Raw genomic sequence first — 14,234 nt, forward strand, 5'->3', positions numbered from 1 at the left:
TGTGATGTGAAGTCCTATATCCCTCTCTCGATGCTGTGCTTTAAGTGCTGGAAGTTCGGCCATATGTCTTCCTGCTGTACCTCCAGCGTCACATGTCGATATTGCGGACGCCCATCACATCCAAATACTCCATGTGCCCCGCCTCCCATCTGTGTCAACTGCGGAGAACACCATTCGCCTTGCTCGCCTGACTGCAGGATTCTCCAGAAATAAAGGAAAATCATGGAGTACAAGACCCTGGACAGACTGACATACACTGAGGCTAACAGAAAACTGTGCGTATGACATCGTCTTACGCCGCCGCTACAACAGTTCTGGCACCATCAGCTTCCCCAACCCAGGTCACCTCTCAGAGCCGGAAGGCTACAACTGCCCCCTTGATGGTGGGGCGCATTTCCCTCCCTGTTGCTCCTGCACCACCTACTTTGGGAGCAACACCGCCCACCCTTCCCAACCATCAGGAACGTCCATCCCCACTTCTAAGCCGGAGAAGCGCAAAGTCTTCTTCGGCTTCTCTCGCTAGGAAGGGTTCCCTTGGGTCACTCCCTTCCCAGGTTTCTTCTAGTGGGAAAGATGACACCCGCCAGTGGCTGAAGAGCCAAAAAGCAGCTGGTCGTAGGGCTTCACGCTCATCCTCAGTTCTGGAGACTGAGCCAGTGAGGTCCTCACAGCCAGGGAAATCCAAAGAGCAGCGAGAGAAATCCAAAAAGAAAACCCCTAAGACCAAGAAAAATTGCGGTGGCATCCACACCACTGCTACCTACAATCTCTGCAGCTGAGGATAGGGTGGAGATTTTGGCATCCGCCAGACCCTCAGACACAATCGATATAGACTGCTCAGGCAATAAATCACTGGCAGCAGATGACTCTGAGGCGTAAAATGCCTCACTGAATGTTCCATGCCTTCCCAGTCTCACGATGTCAGCCTCCAGAGGAATTGTGGCGGTTTTTTCCACCGCCTGGCTGAGCTACGGCAACTGTTAAGCTTTACACCTGCTATCTGCATTGCCCTCCAGGAAACCTGGTTCCCAGCAATGCGGACCCCTGCACTCTGCGGCTATAAGGGATATTACAGGAACTGTAACGACTATAATCGAGTGTCAGGTGGAGTTTGCGTTTATGTCCTAAACTCGGTCTGTAGTGAACATGTGTCCCTTCAAACCCATCTTGAAGCTGTGGCTGTCAGAATAAGGACGACGCAGGAAATAACTGTCTGCAATTTATATGTTCATGCAGACGGTGCAGTACCCCTGAATGTATTAGTTCCACTGATTGATCAACTTCCTAAGCCTTTCCTACTTCTGGGAGATTTTAATGCCCAAAACCCCTTGTGGGGTGGTACCATGCTTACTGGCCAAAGCAGAGATGTCGAAATTTTACTCTCGCAATTTGACCTTTGCCTCTTAAATACTGGGGCCGCCACACATTTCACTGTGGCTCATGGTAGTTACTCGGCCATTGATTTATCAATTTGCAGCCCAGGACTTCTCCCATCTATCCACTGGAGAGCACATGACGACCTGTGTGGTAGTGACCACTTCCCCGTCTTCCTGTCACTGCCCCAGCGTCAGGTACCCGAACGCCTGCCCAGATGGGCTTTGAAAAAGGCGGACTGGGGAACTTTCACCTCTGCTGTCACCGCTGAATCTCCCACACATGGTAACATCGATGAGATGGTTGAGCAGGTGACTAGCACAATTGTTCCTGGGGCAGAAATGCGATCCCTCGCTCTTTAGGGTGCCTGAGGCGTAAGGCAGTCCCTTGGTGGTCTCCGGAAGTCACTGAAGCAATTAAGGAGCGTTGGCGAGCTCTACAGCGGCATAAGCGGCACCCTTCCCTGGAGCACCTCATAGACTTTAAACGGCTCTGTGCCCGTGTCCGCTACCTTATCAGACAACGGAAGAAGGAGTTTTGGGAGAGATTCATCTCCACCATTGGGTGCCACACGTCACCTTCCCAAGTCTGGTCAAAGATCAAACGTCTTTTCGGGTACCAGGCCCCAACAGCTGTCGCCGGTGTTACCATAGAAGGCGAGTTATGTACTGACGCAAACGCGATTGCCGAGCACTTTGCTGAGCACTTTGCTCGAGCCTTTGCGTCGAAGAATTACCCACCAGCCTTTCGCACACTCAAACGGCGGCTGGAAGGGAACGTCCTCTCATTCACTACACGCGGCAGTGATTCTTATCATGCCCCATTTACAGACTGGGAGCTCCTCAGTGCCAGTGCCCTCACACATTGCCCCGACACAGCTCCTGGGCCTGATCGCATCCACAGCCAGATGATTAAACATCTGTCATCTGACTACAAGCGACATCTTCTCTTCATCTTCAACCGGATCTGGTGTGATGGCGTCTTTCCATCGCAGTTGCGGCAGAGCACCATCATTACGGTGTTCAAACCCGGTAAAAACCCGCTTGATGTGGATAGCTATCGGCCCATCAGCCTAACCAACTGATATTCTTGTGTCCATCGTGTCTGCCATCCGAACAGCCTTTTCCAGTCGGCAGCACCTGATTGCCGTCTTTTTTGACTTACGTAAAGCATACGACACAACTTGGCGACATCATATGCTTGCCACATTGTATCCGATTTTTATCCAGAACTTTCTGTCGCTCCGTACTTTCCGTGTCCAAGTTGGTGACTCCCATAGTTTCATCCATATCCAGGAGAATGGAGTCTCGCAGGGCTCTGTAATTAGCGTCTATCTATTTTTAGTGGCCATTAACGGTCTAGCAGCAGCTGTTGGGCCCTCCGCCTCACCTTCTCTGTATGCAGACGACTTCTGCATTGCGTACTGTTGCTCCATTACCTGCTGCTGCTGAGCGGCGCCTCCAGGGAGCCATCCACAAGGCGCAGTCATGGGCTCTAGCCCACGGCTTTCAGTTTTCAGCTGCAAAGTCGTGTGTCATGCACTTCTATCGGCGTCGTACCGTTCATCCAGAATCCGCACTTTACCTTAATGACGACCCACTCAGTGTAGTGGAGACAGTTCCTAGGACTGGTTTTCGACACTCGATTGACTTGGCTCTCTCATCTTCGTCAGCTTAAGCAGAAGTGCTGGCAGCACCTCAAAAAGTGGTTCAAATGGCTCTGAGCACTATGCGACTTAACTTCTGAGGTCATCAGGCGCCTAGAGCTTACAACTAATTAAACCTAACTAACCTAAGGACATCACACACATCCACGCCCGAGGCAGGATTCGAACCTGCGACCGTAGCGGTGACTCGGTTCCAGACTGTAGCGCCTAGAACCGCACGGCCACTCCGGCCGGCTGGCAACACCTCAATGCCCTCCGCTGCCTGATCAACGCCAATTGGGGTGCAGATAGCTCTACGCTGTCGCAGCTCTACAGAGCCCTTGTCCAATCCCGAACTGACTATGAGAGTGTGGTTTATAGTTCGACAATGCCTTCAGCATTGCATTTACTTGACCCTGTGCACCACTGTGGGGTACGATTAGCGACAGGAGCTTGTAGGATGAGTTCGGTGACCAGCGTACTGGTGGTAGCTGGTGTCCCTCCACTGCAGACCAGACGTGTGCAACTGCTTGACAGTTACGCAGCACACATTCATAGTTCCCCTGAGCATCCGAATTCCGTCTCCTTTTCCCTCCCGCGGCATTCCATCTCCCGCATCGGCAGCCCAGGTCGGGGCTAACGATTGCAGTGCGCGTGCGGTCCCTTCTCTCCGAACTGTAGGCCTTCCCTTTACCACATCTACTTGCGGCCCGTTCACGTACGCCTCCATGGTGTACTTCTCGGCCGCAGCTTCGTCCAGACCCTTTGCATGGCCCTAAGGACTCCATTAACCCCGCCGCTCTCAGCTGTCACTTCCACTCGACTCGTGTTCCGGGGCTCTGCAGTGGTTTAACTGACGGCTCAGTGGCTGATGGTCACGTAGGCTTCGCATATGTTCATGGAGGACATATTGAGCAGCACTCCCTGCCAGTTGGCTGCAGTGTTTTCACTGCAGAGCTGGCGGCCAAATCTCGTGCTCTTGACTACATCCGCTCATGTCCTGGCGAGTCATTTCTCCTGTGTACTGACTCACTGAGCAGCCTACCAGCTATCAACCAGTGCTACCCTCGCCACCCTCTGGTAGCATCCATTCAGGAGTCCATCTGTGCCCTGGAATAGTCCCGCCGTTCCGTGGTATTTGTGTGGTCCCCAGAACACGTGGGACTCCCCGGCAACGAACTTGCCGACAGGCTGGCCAAACAGGCGAAGCGGAAACCGCTTCTGGAGATAGGCATCTCCGAAGCTGACCTGCGTTCTGTCTTACACCGCAGGGTTTCCCGGCTTTGGGAGACGGAATGGCATACCAGCACGCACAACAAACTGCGTGTTATTAAGGAGACTATGAATGTGTGGAAGTCTTCCATGCAGGCCTCTCGCAGGGAATCAGTTGTCCTCTGCCGGCTCCACATGGCCATACGTGGCTAACGCATGGTTACCTACTCCGTCGCGAGGACCCACCTCAGTGTCGCTGTGACTCCCAAATGACAGTCGTCCACCACTTGCTGGACTGCCCACTTTTTGCCGCTCTGTGGCAGACTTTTAACTTTCCCAGCACCCTTCCTTCGGTGTTGGGCGACAATGCCTCCACAGCAGCTTTAGTTTTACGTTTTGTCCGAGAGAGTGGGTTTTATACTACTATGTAGGTTCTAGCGCATGTCCTTTGTCCCTCTGTGTCCTCCCTCCACTCTAGCGCTTTTAGGGTGGAGGTTTTAATGTATTGCAGAGTGGCTGGCTTTCCCATTTTATTCTCGTGATTGGCCAGCCACTGTAATCTGCTTTCATGTTTTACACTTTTCTGTTTCTAGCGTCTCTCTGTTGTTTTCTTGTCCTCTTTTGTTTCTTTTAGTGTTCGTTGCCTTCCCTTCGTTCTTGTGGCTTTTCCTTTCTTTCGTTTTGTGTTATATGTTTCGTCCGTTTTATTTTCACACTTGAGGCATTGTTTTATTAGGAACAAGGAACTGATGACCTCGTAGTTTGGTCCCTTCTCCCGCCTTTAAACCAACCAATCCAGCCTTCAGAAATGATGATAAACGTAACACTTCGTAATATCTACGAGGGCGGTTCAGAAAGTAACCTCCGATTGGTCACAGTGCGGGTTGTGGGGGGAGTAGCGACGCCATCTGTGCGTTCACGCACTCAACAGGTCAGTCGGCATCAAGCCGTGGTCGAGTGAACGTCGTACCTGCGCTAGTTTAGTTTTTGTGGCAGTTTGAAATGTGTGCTGCAATAGAAAACCCCGCCAAATGTGAAGTGCATGCTGTCATAAGGTTTTTTACAGCCAAAGGATATTCTGCAGCAGCTATTCATCGTGAGCTTTGTGCCGTGTACGGACCAAGAGTTATGAGTGAAGGAGTTGTCCGTGAATGGGTACGTTTATTTAAAAGTGGACGAGAAAACGTTCATGATGAAGAGAGGAGTGGTAGGCCATCATTGGTGACTGACGAACTCGTTCAGACAGTTGATGCAAAAGTTCGTGAAAATCGACGTTTCTCAATGTCGGAGTTGTCTACTGGTTTTCCACAGATTTCTAAGACTCTCTTGTACGAGATAGTGACAGCAAGATTGGGTTACCGTAAATTCTGTGCATGATGGGTGCCCAAAATTCTTACCGACCACCACAAAACTCAAAGAATGGCCTCTGCATTAGACTTTCTGTCACGTTATGAGGACGAAGGAGAACCATTGTTAAACAGAATCGTGACCGGTGACGAAACCTGGATTAAGTACGTGAACCCTGAGACAAAAGAACAATCAAAGATGTGGGCACATTCAAATTCGCCTACCAAACCAAGAAAAGCCTCGCAAGATTTTTCTGCCAGAAAACTGATGGCAACGGTGTTTTGGGATGCCAAAGGGGTGGTGTTGGTTGAATTCATGGAACGTGGTACGACCATTAATCAAGACGTGTACTGTGAAACAATAAAAAAGTTACAACGGGCTATACAGAACAAACGCCGTGGTATGCTGACTTCCGGTATCGTTTTTTTTGCACGAAAACGCCCGTCCTCACTCTGCTCGCAGAACAACGGCCCTTCTTGAGTCCTTCAAGTGGGACGTTATCAACCATCCACCTTACAGCCCAGACCTGGCGCCAAGTGATTATCACCTCTTCATGCATTTGAAGAAATGGCTCGGGTCACAGCGGTTTGATGACGACGAAGAGCTCAAAGATGCGGTCACAGGCTGGCTCCAGGCACAAGCGGGTGATTTTTATGCAGAAGGAATTTCAAAGCTTGTGAAGAGATACGATAAGTGCCTCAATCGCTGTGGAGACTATGTAGAAAAATAGTGCAAAGATGTAGTTGTAAGATGTATATATTAAAATATTTTTATTTAACTTGGTGTATTTTTTTAAATCAACCGGAGGTTACTTTCTGAACGGCCCTCGTATTTATGTTAACATCTAGCACAACCTCTGAATGCTCCGCATGTTGGGTATCATCAAACTAATAAGTTGTTTTCTAACAGGAGCGTCAGTTCAGTAGTGTGTAAGTCTAGGGACCGATGACCACGGCAGTTTGGTCCCTTAGAAATTCACACACATTTGAACATTTGAGCAATAGATTTTAGATAAAAAATGTATATATTTTCACTACTACAGCATCACTCAGTTCTGAGCGGATGTTAATTATTTGCCCAATTCTACAATTACGTGGTTGAAATGGCTCTGAGCACTATGGGACTTAACATCTGAGGTCATCAGTCCCCTAGAACTTAGAATTACTTAAACCTAACTTACATAAGGACATCACACACACCCATGCCCGAGGCAGGGTTCGAACCTGCGACCGTAGCGGTCGCGCGGTTCCAAACTGAAGCGCCTAGAACCGCTCGGCCACACAGGCCGGCCAATTACGTGTTGTCAGTATTAGTAGTTACTCAGACATTAACTCCTCCTCAGGGGACACCGCCTTCACGTAGCACTGTCCGTGCGGGCGAGGAGGCTTGCGTGCTGTGGATCCGGAGGTAGCGTAGTTACCAGCAGGGTCACCCATGCCGGACAGGCCGAAAGGGACGAGCCAGACAAAGTTTGTCCGAAACGACCTATCGAAAACCTGTCTCCTATCCTTTTCCTATCCACAGCCCATCCTTTTTCTTTTCCTTTCCATTTCCCCTGCTTAAGGGGGGCCGGCCGCGGTGGTCTCGCGGTTCTAGGCGCGCAGTCCGGAACCGTGCGACTGCTACAGTCGCAGGTTCGAATCCTGCCTCGGGCAATGATGTGTGTGATGTCCTTAGGTTAGTTAGGTTTAAGTAGTTCTAAGTTCTAGGGGACTAATGACCACAGCAGTTGAGTCCCATAGTGCTCAGAGCCATTTGAACCATTTTTTAAGGGGGGTAGGACGTCAAACGGGCTGACTTGGAGCAGGAGAGGCACCACAGGACGTTTTATTTTCTACTGTCTATACTAATACAAATAAATTCGTAAAACTTTGTCAGCATGACCATGAAGGATTGGGGTTTCACACTCATAGCAGTGGAAGTTCAAAAACATAACAAAATAAATTTTTTTATATGTGAAATTTCATTTTATTTTCGGTTACTATTGGCTGCATTTGTTGCTATAGGTACATTCTTCTTCACACGTAAGAGAGATTCTTTGATGAATTTTGCACAGCATACAAGCCATACTTACAGGTGTATGAAACTCTAGAATTTTCCAAATCTATTAAAAACTGTAGTAAGAATTGAGATAATTAACTACCAAATTTGATTTTTTTCTAAAAATAAAGTTTAAAACGTAACAGTTCATTCATTTTTTCATAAATTAAATGATTCTAGAGTTTCGGACACCTGTAAGTATGGTTTGTATGCTGTGCAAAATTCATCGAACAGTTTCTCTCACTTATGAAGAAAAGTGTACCTATAGCAACAAATGTAGCCAATAGTAAGTGAAAAAATGATGAAATTTCACATGTAAAAAAACTTATTTTGTTTTGTTTTTGAACTTCCGCTGCTACGAGTGTGAATCCTGAATCCTTCCTGGTCATGCTGACAAAGTTTTATGAATTTACTTGTAAAAGTATAGACAGTGGAAATTAAAATGTCCTGTGGCGCCTCTCCTGCTCCAAGTCGGCCCGTTTGACGTCCTACCCCCCCTTAACCGATGCTGGCGGTTAAACCACGTATAGGGGTGCGGAGGAAATGCCAAGCCCATATGCCGAACATCTGGTAAATCGCCACTGCCTGGGCGGTAAGGTGGCAGCCCCACCAAGGCAATCAGAAGCGGTGGGCCAATCACCCGCCCTTCTTAAATAACCTGATTACTGAAACCGAGACGAGAATACAAAACTGGATGGATAAAATGGTGACGACCTTTGAGATATGGGCTGATCAGCGATATAACTAGGACGTTACGGGCAATCAATAAATTCTTAATATCGATATTTCTAGTCTTCAAAAATCATGATAAATGTTACACCTCGCAACACCGACTCATTTTAAGAACTAGTACAACCTGTGAATTACTCCACATGTCGGATATCATCAACTAATAAAATCTTTTCCAAGAGGAGCATCAGTTCACTTTCAGCTGTATGGAGAGCAAGAATACAAAGCTGCTGCGGCGAGTATTACGTATCCAGTGTGCTTGGATCTTGATAGAAAACAACGGATTTAGGTTTCAAAGTGTGTTTCTCCTTTCATATCCACATCATCACTAAATTCAGAAAGGGATTTTAGTGATTTGTCCGAGGCTAGAATTGTATTTTCTTATTATCAGTCATTGCTCAGGCGTGGACTGACCAGTGATACAACTAAGACAGTATGTTAACATATGAATGTCTGGTGTCTGTTCTTTCAGACATTTGTGAAAGAACAGGCACCATACATTCATGCGGAACTGATTCGTTGGATGGGCAATCAATCCACAATCTTCAGTGCGAACCTAAAATTTGCGAGTACGGACATGGACAGACTCTGCGGATAGATGGAGATAGGTGAGAGTCGGATGGGGTGCGTGCCGAGATAATCTGCGCATTTGCGACAGACACTGTGTCCCGGTGGCGCAGTGGTTGACGCAGCTTCCTAGTAAGCCGGAGATCCTGGGCCCAGTTCCCAGTCCGGCACACATTTTCACTCGTCGCCTCCAGGTATGATATTATATGCCAGTGATGCACTACAGATTAGGTTGTGAAGTGGTATCATCACAATTACTAAAGGGACATTTTATTCCACAATTTTCAGTTGTTTGATTATTTTATTGAAATTAGTCGAAAAGAGTAAGCAGCCAGGTTCATTGTTGGTAGTCTATTAGCGAATATGCTGACTCAAGATGTCGCCGACGCGGACATAATAATAAATGACAGTGAAGTTGAAAATATCGGCGCCGGGGCGACGGCCAGCTATGTTCTTTAAATGCTATGGACTCAGGCGACAGCACTGTTGTACATCTAAATCTACATCTACATGACTACTCTGCAATTCACATTTAAGTGCTTGGCAGAGGGTTCGTCGAACCACAATCATACTATCTCTCTACCATTCCACTCCCGAACAGCGCGCGGGAAAAACGAACACCTAAACCTTTCTGTTCGAGCTCTGATTTCTCTTATTTTATTTTGATGATCATTCCTACCTATGTAGGTTGGGCTCAACAAAATATTTTCGCATTCGGAAGAGAAAGTTGGTGACTGAAATTTCGTAAATAGATCTCGCCGCGACGAAAAACGTCTTTGCTGTAATGACTTCCATCCCAATTCGCGTATCATATCTGCCACACTCTCTCCCCTACTACGTGATAATACAAAACGAGCTGCCCTTTTTTGCACCCTTTCGATGTCCTCCGTCAATCCCAACTGGTAAGGATCCCACACCGCGCAGCAATATTCTAACAGAGGACGAACGAGTGTAGTGTAAGCTGTCTCTTTAGTGGACTTGTTGCATCTTCTAAGTGTCCTGCTAATGAAACGCAACCTTTGGCTCGCCTTCCCTACAATATTATCTATGTGGTCTTTCCAACTGAAGTTGTTCGTAATTTTAACACCCAGGTACTTAGTTGAATTGACAGCCTTGAGAATTGTAATCTGTGATGCTACCGTGATTACGGTAGACAAAACGGCTGCTCAGTTTTCACAGGGAAGGATTTTCTCCCTTGGTGAGAATGAAAAGTGCGATAGAACAGATTCGATAAACTATACTCTTCTCGGGAATATAAGTGAACGAAACACGGTGTGCATACACTGTACCCTGAACATGACGCAGTTATTGCAAGAGATAACGAGATACTTTGATGCGAAATTCAATATGCAAGCACAACAATTCAGTGATTTAAAAAATGATTTTTCAAAGGAACAAAAGAAAATGTTTGACAAGTTTGCTGAAAAACAGACAAAAAATTTTAACACCCTTAAAAATGAACAAAAACGGGCGGTTGATGGTCTTTAAGTTCATGCGACACAGCAATTCGATGACCCTTACGTACTGACGTGTCCAATGAATTAACAGGTGAGCTCATAAACATCGGAATTAAAAGTAGAGGTGCTCACTGACTTATCCTAGGATATAAATCAAGGAATATCATCGGTAGACGAGGCACAAGGACAACTGGCAGTTCAAACTTGTAAGTGATGTACAACCTAAAATGCAACAAGCACAATCGCAAATATGTAAGAATCTGGACACCGTGACAGGTGCTGTAAACGAGTTGCAGTCAGTATGTAAAGATTATCAGAAAAGGTATAGTAATTGTCATTGAAACTAAATAATTTAAATTTAAACACTCAGTTTGTGCAGGAAAGAACTGACAAAGATGTAAAAGAATTAAAGGACAGGGCTGAAGCAAGGTAATACCATTGCGCAAAAGGTAGTTCAGAAACACAGAACTTACATGGTAGTGGACGAGGTGATGAAGGAAAAAGAGAATGAAATATTGGTTAGGATAGGTTCGGGATTGAGACGGCGGAGGAAAAGTTGCGGAGAAGCCTAATCGTTGTTGCAAAAGTAATAAAAGAAAAGCCAGCCGCGGTGGCCGAGCGGTTCTAGGTGCTTCAGTCAGGAACCACGCTGCTGCTACGGTTGCAGGTTCGAATCCTGCCTCGGGCATGGATGTGTGTGATGTCCTTAGGTTAGTTAGGTTTAAGTAGTTCTAAGTCCGGGGGACTGATGACCTCAGATGTTAGGTCCCATAGTGCTTAGAGTCATTTGAACCATTTGAATATAAGAATATCCGAGGATACACGCAAGGAGATGTCTTGCTATGCGCCACGGACGTAGCAGAAAGATGCCATACTTATGAAAAGCTTGAGAGAGCATATTTGGATAAAGTTTGGTCTACAGTAGTACAGGGGAGGTTGCGCCATTAAGTTTTTAATCCTTCACCATTTAGTAACAAACGTGGGGGGCTAAGACAATACTTTGAGAAGTATTTGAATAAAACTCAATATTGAACGAATTCCATGTCCCATGTGGACGTGTTATAGATTTCGAAAAGCAGTGTGCCTGCCCACATCCACGAAAAATTAGTTACTATTCCAGAACATTACAGTATTTTTTATCAGTACTTGATTCCATTGACCTTATCTATGAACTGTGTCTGAGGCACTTGTAAACACTCTGGCACGTATTAAGGCCAAAGGGTTATACTTTGAATTGATATCTACGCCCTGCAAATAAGAAGGCCGTATATTTTCTGGACTCCTTGGCCAAGGTAATTTGTCAAAGTGAAGATTTCATACATATGCTGATCAAGTGTTTCACATTATGGAATTTCTGTATTTGTTCTTCTGGAGGCTCTGGTCTAGTTCTTACTTGTCGATATCTTCATCATCTAGAACTAAGCAAATGCTCCCATCTGCTTTGCCTACTGGTAGGAGAAGACTGCTGTAGGCCGAAACAGACACTTCATTGATTCCCCATTTCCAACATTTTACGCATTTTCTTAGCTACTGTTTCTTTCTTTGCTCAGGACACTGAGTACGTTGCACGACAATAAGTTTGATATGGGTAGACTTCCGTTCGTAAGTATACGCACTAATCGCTCCAGGCTTCTCTGAAAAGACGTTTTTGAGCCTCAAAAATAAATCTGATAGATGGTTTTGCTGATTAACGTTCACTTAGATTCCAGCGCATTTTTGTGGATCTATTCCTGAGTACTGTGATTTTCACTGCTTGCTGCCTCGTGTTCTGCATTGTAACAATCTCGATCGAGTATTGCCTCCCTTACACTTAATATATTTGTGCCAAGGTGCTTTACATTAATGCTCCAACAATATCTGCCGTGTATAGTGTCCTCTCTTACCAATTCTACCTCTACCTTGTTCCCTGCATTGTCAGAAGATCGCATTCCTCAGGAGAGGTCGAGTATTGTCTGTATCTCCAGGAGGAAGTCTAATCCTAGCACGCAAGGTGTGAGAATCGAGTGTTGAGTGTTGTGCGAGTGAAATGGATAAGGTTAATGCATTGAAGGACAAAGGAAATGCCGCCCTACAAGCGGGCAAGCTCGATGAAGCGATTAAATGCTGTACCGATGCAACAGCACTGGACAAAAACAATCACGTTCTATACAGTAACCGTTCAGCAGCGTATGCAAAAGCAGGAAAGTACTCTCAGGCACTGGAAGATGCGGAAAAAACTGTGGAATAGAAACCTAATTGGGCTAAGGGTTACAGCAGGAAAGGATCTGCTTTAGCATCTCTGGGCCGTCTAGCTGAGTCTGTTAAAGCATATGAAGAGGGTCTGAAGAAAGAACCTAACAATGCCCAGTTAAAGAAAGACTTGGAAGATGTAAAAGCTCAACAGTTTGCTGAGAAGGGGATGGCAAACCCATTTAGAATGCCAGATTTATTTATTAAATTGAGAAGTGATCCTCGTACTCGAGCGTATTTGGAAGATCCTGATTATGTGAAATTGATAAATGAACTGCAGAATAATCCAAATAGCCTAGGGACCCATTTACATGATACCCGAATTTTAACAACACTAAGTGTTTTACTTGTATTAAACATTGATCCTCATGGAGATGAAGAAATGGAAACTGAACCTATACCCCCTAAACCCGAAACACCAAAACACCAGTCACAATCGAATACAAAACCGAAATAAGGAAAATGAAAATCTCTCTGAAAGTCAAATAAAAGCACGGAAAGAAAAAGATCTTGCAAATGAAGCGTACAAGAAGAAAAAGTTTGAAGAGGCTTTGAACCATTATAACAAAGCAGTTGAACTGGATGCGACTGATATGACCTTTCTTAATAACATAGCAGCTGTCTATTTTGAACAAAAGGAGTATAAAAAGTGCATTGAACAATGTGAAAAGGCTATTTTAAATGTTCGGATAATAAGTTGCCGTCTCTTTATCTAAGAATAGATTATCAATGCAGCTAGCCGCTATCTCTGTGTAATGTCTTTTCTGTATAGACGTGTATCTGTTGTCTTTAAGATCCCTTCACCTTCACACCTAAGTCTATACAGTAAAGTAAGGCCCTCCCAGTTCTTGGCTGATCCGTGATGAGACAGGCGAAAAATTAAACTAATGGAGGATTATTAGTATTATCTCTATTTTCATTCGCTCTCTCTCTTTCTCTCCTTTATCTATGTACAGTTTTTAATATAATATTTCATTACGTGATAAAGGGATTCAGCCAAATAGAATCTTTGGTGGAGTCCTTCGTCTTGGTAATCAGCGGCTGGCTTGCTGTAAGAGATCTTGACATCTATTATTACTGTTAAACACTGCAGTCAGTCGGGAGAATCAATCGTTTGGACAATTTGTTCCTATTACGAAAGATTGCGAATTCCAGATGTGTACGAAGCCTTTTTGGACGATTTAACACAGACTCAGTGATTGCAGGCTCTCTTCGACACAACTGAAACTTCCCCACTAGTTACAGGGCCAACGTGATCAACAAATGATTCAGAAAAAAGCTCATTCGTTCATTCACTCCAGAACAAAAAAGTCACAAACCTTATTTATGGAGGAAATCATGTATTAAATCCTTCTCCATTACATGTCCAGATCTCCGGTGATTCCACGCCTTAATTATTTTCCTTTTACAATCTCTTTCTCTTCAAAACAAACCGCTAGCGGCACAAATGTTAATTGGCTCGCTTTAGCGAGAAGAAAAGCAGAATATGTATCTCTCAAAAACACGTCAATCCCTCAACAGATACTCCAGAAGCGGTCCTAGTTACCCTCTAACAACCATGGAGAATGCATATATGCATCTCTGTTATTTCAAAGAATAAATGCACTAGAAAATACTTTGGCGTCGACGAGCTG

The 14,234-nt window shown here is 45.5% G+C and overlaps 1 pseudogene; it reads left to right on the forward strand.

Annotated features, from left to right (window-relative positions):
• The first annotated feature begins 12,368 nt into the window (after positions 1–12,368).
• Positions 12,369–13,316, forward strand: LOC126260455 (stress-induced-phosphoprotein 1-like; annotated as a pseudogene).
• The last annotated feature ends 918 nt before the right edge of the window (positions 13,317–14,234 follow it).

Source organism: Schistocerca nitens, chromosome 5 (genome assembly GCF_023898315.1).
Source record: "Schistocerca nitens isolate TAMUIC-IGC-003100 chromosome 5, iqSchNite1.1, whole genome shotgun sequence".
Classification (NCBI taxonomy): domain Eukaryota; kingdom Metazoa; phylum Arthropoda; class Insecta; order Orthoptera; family Acrididae; genus Schistocerca; species Schistocerca nitens.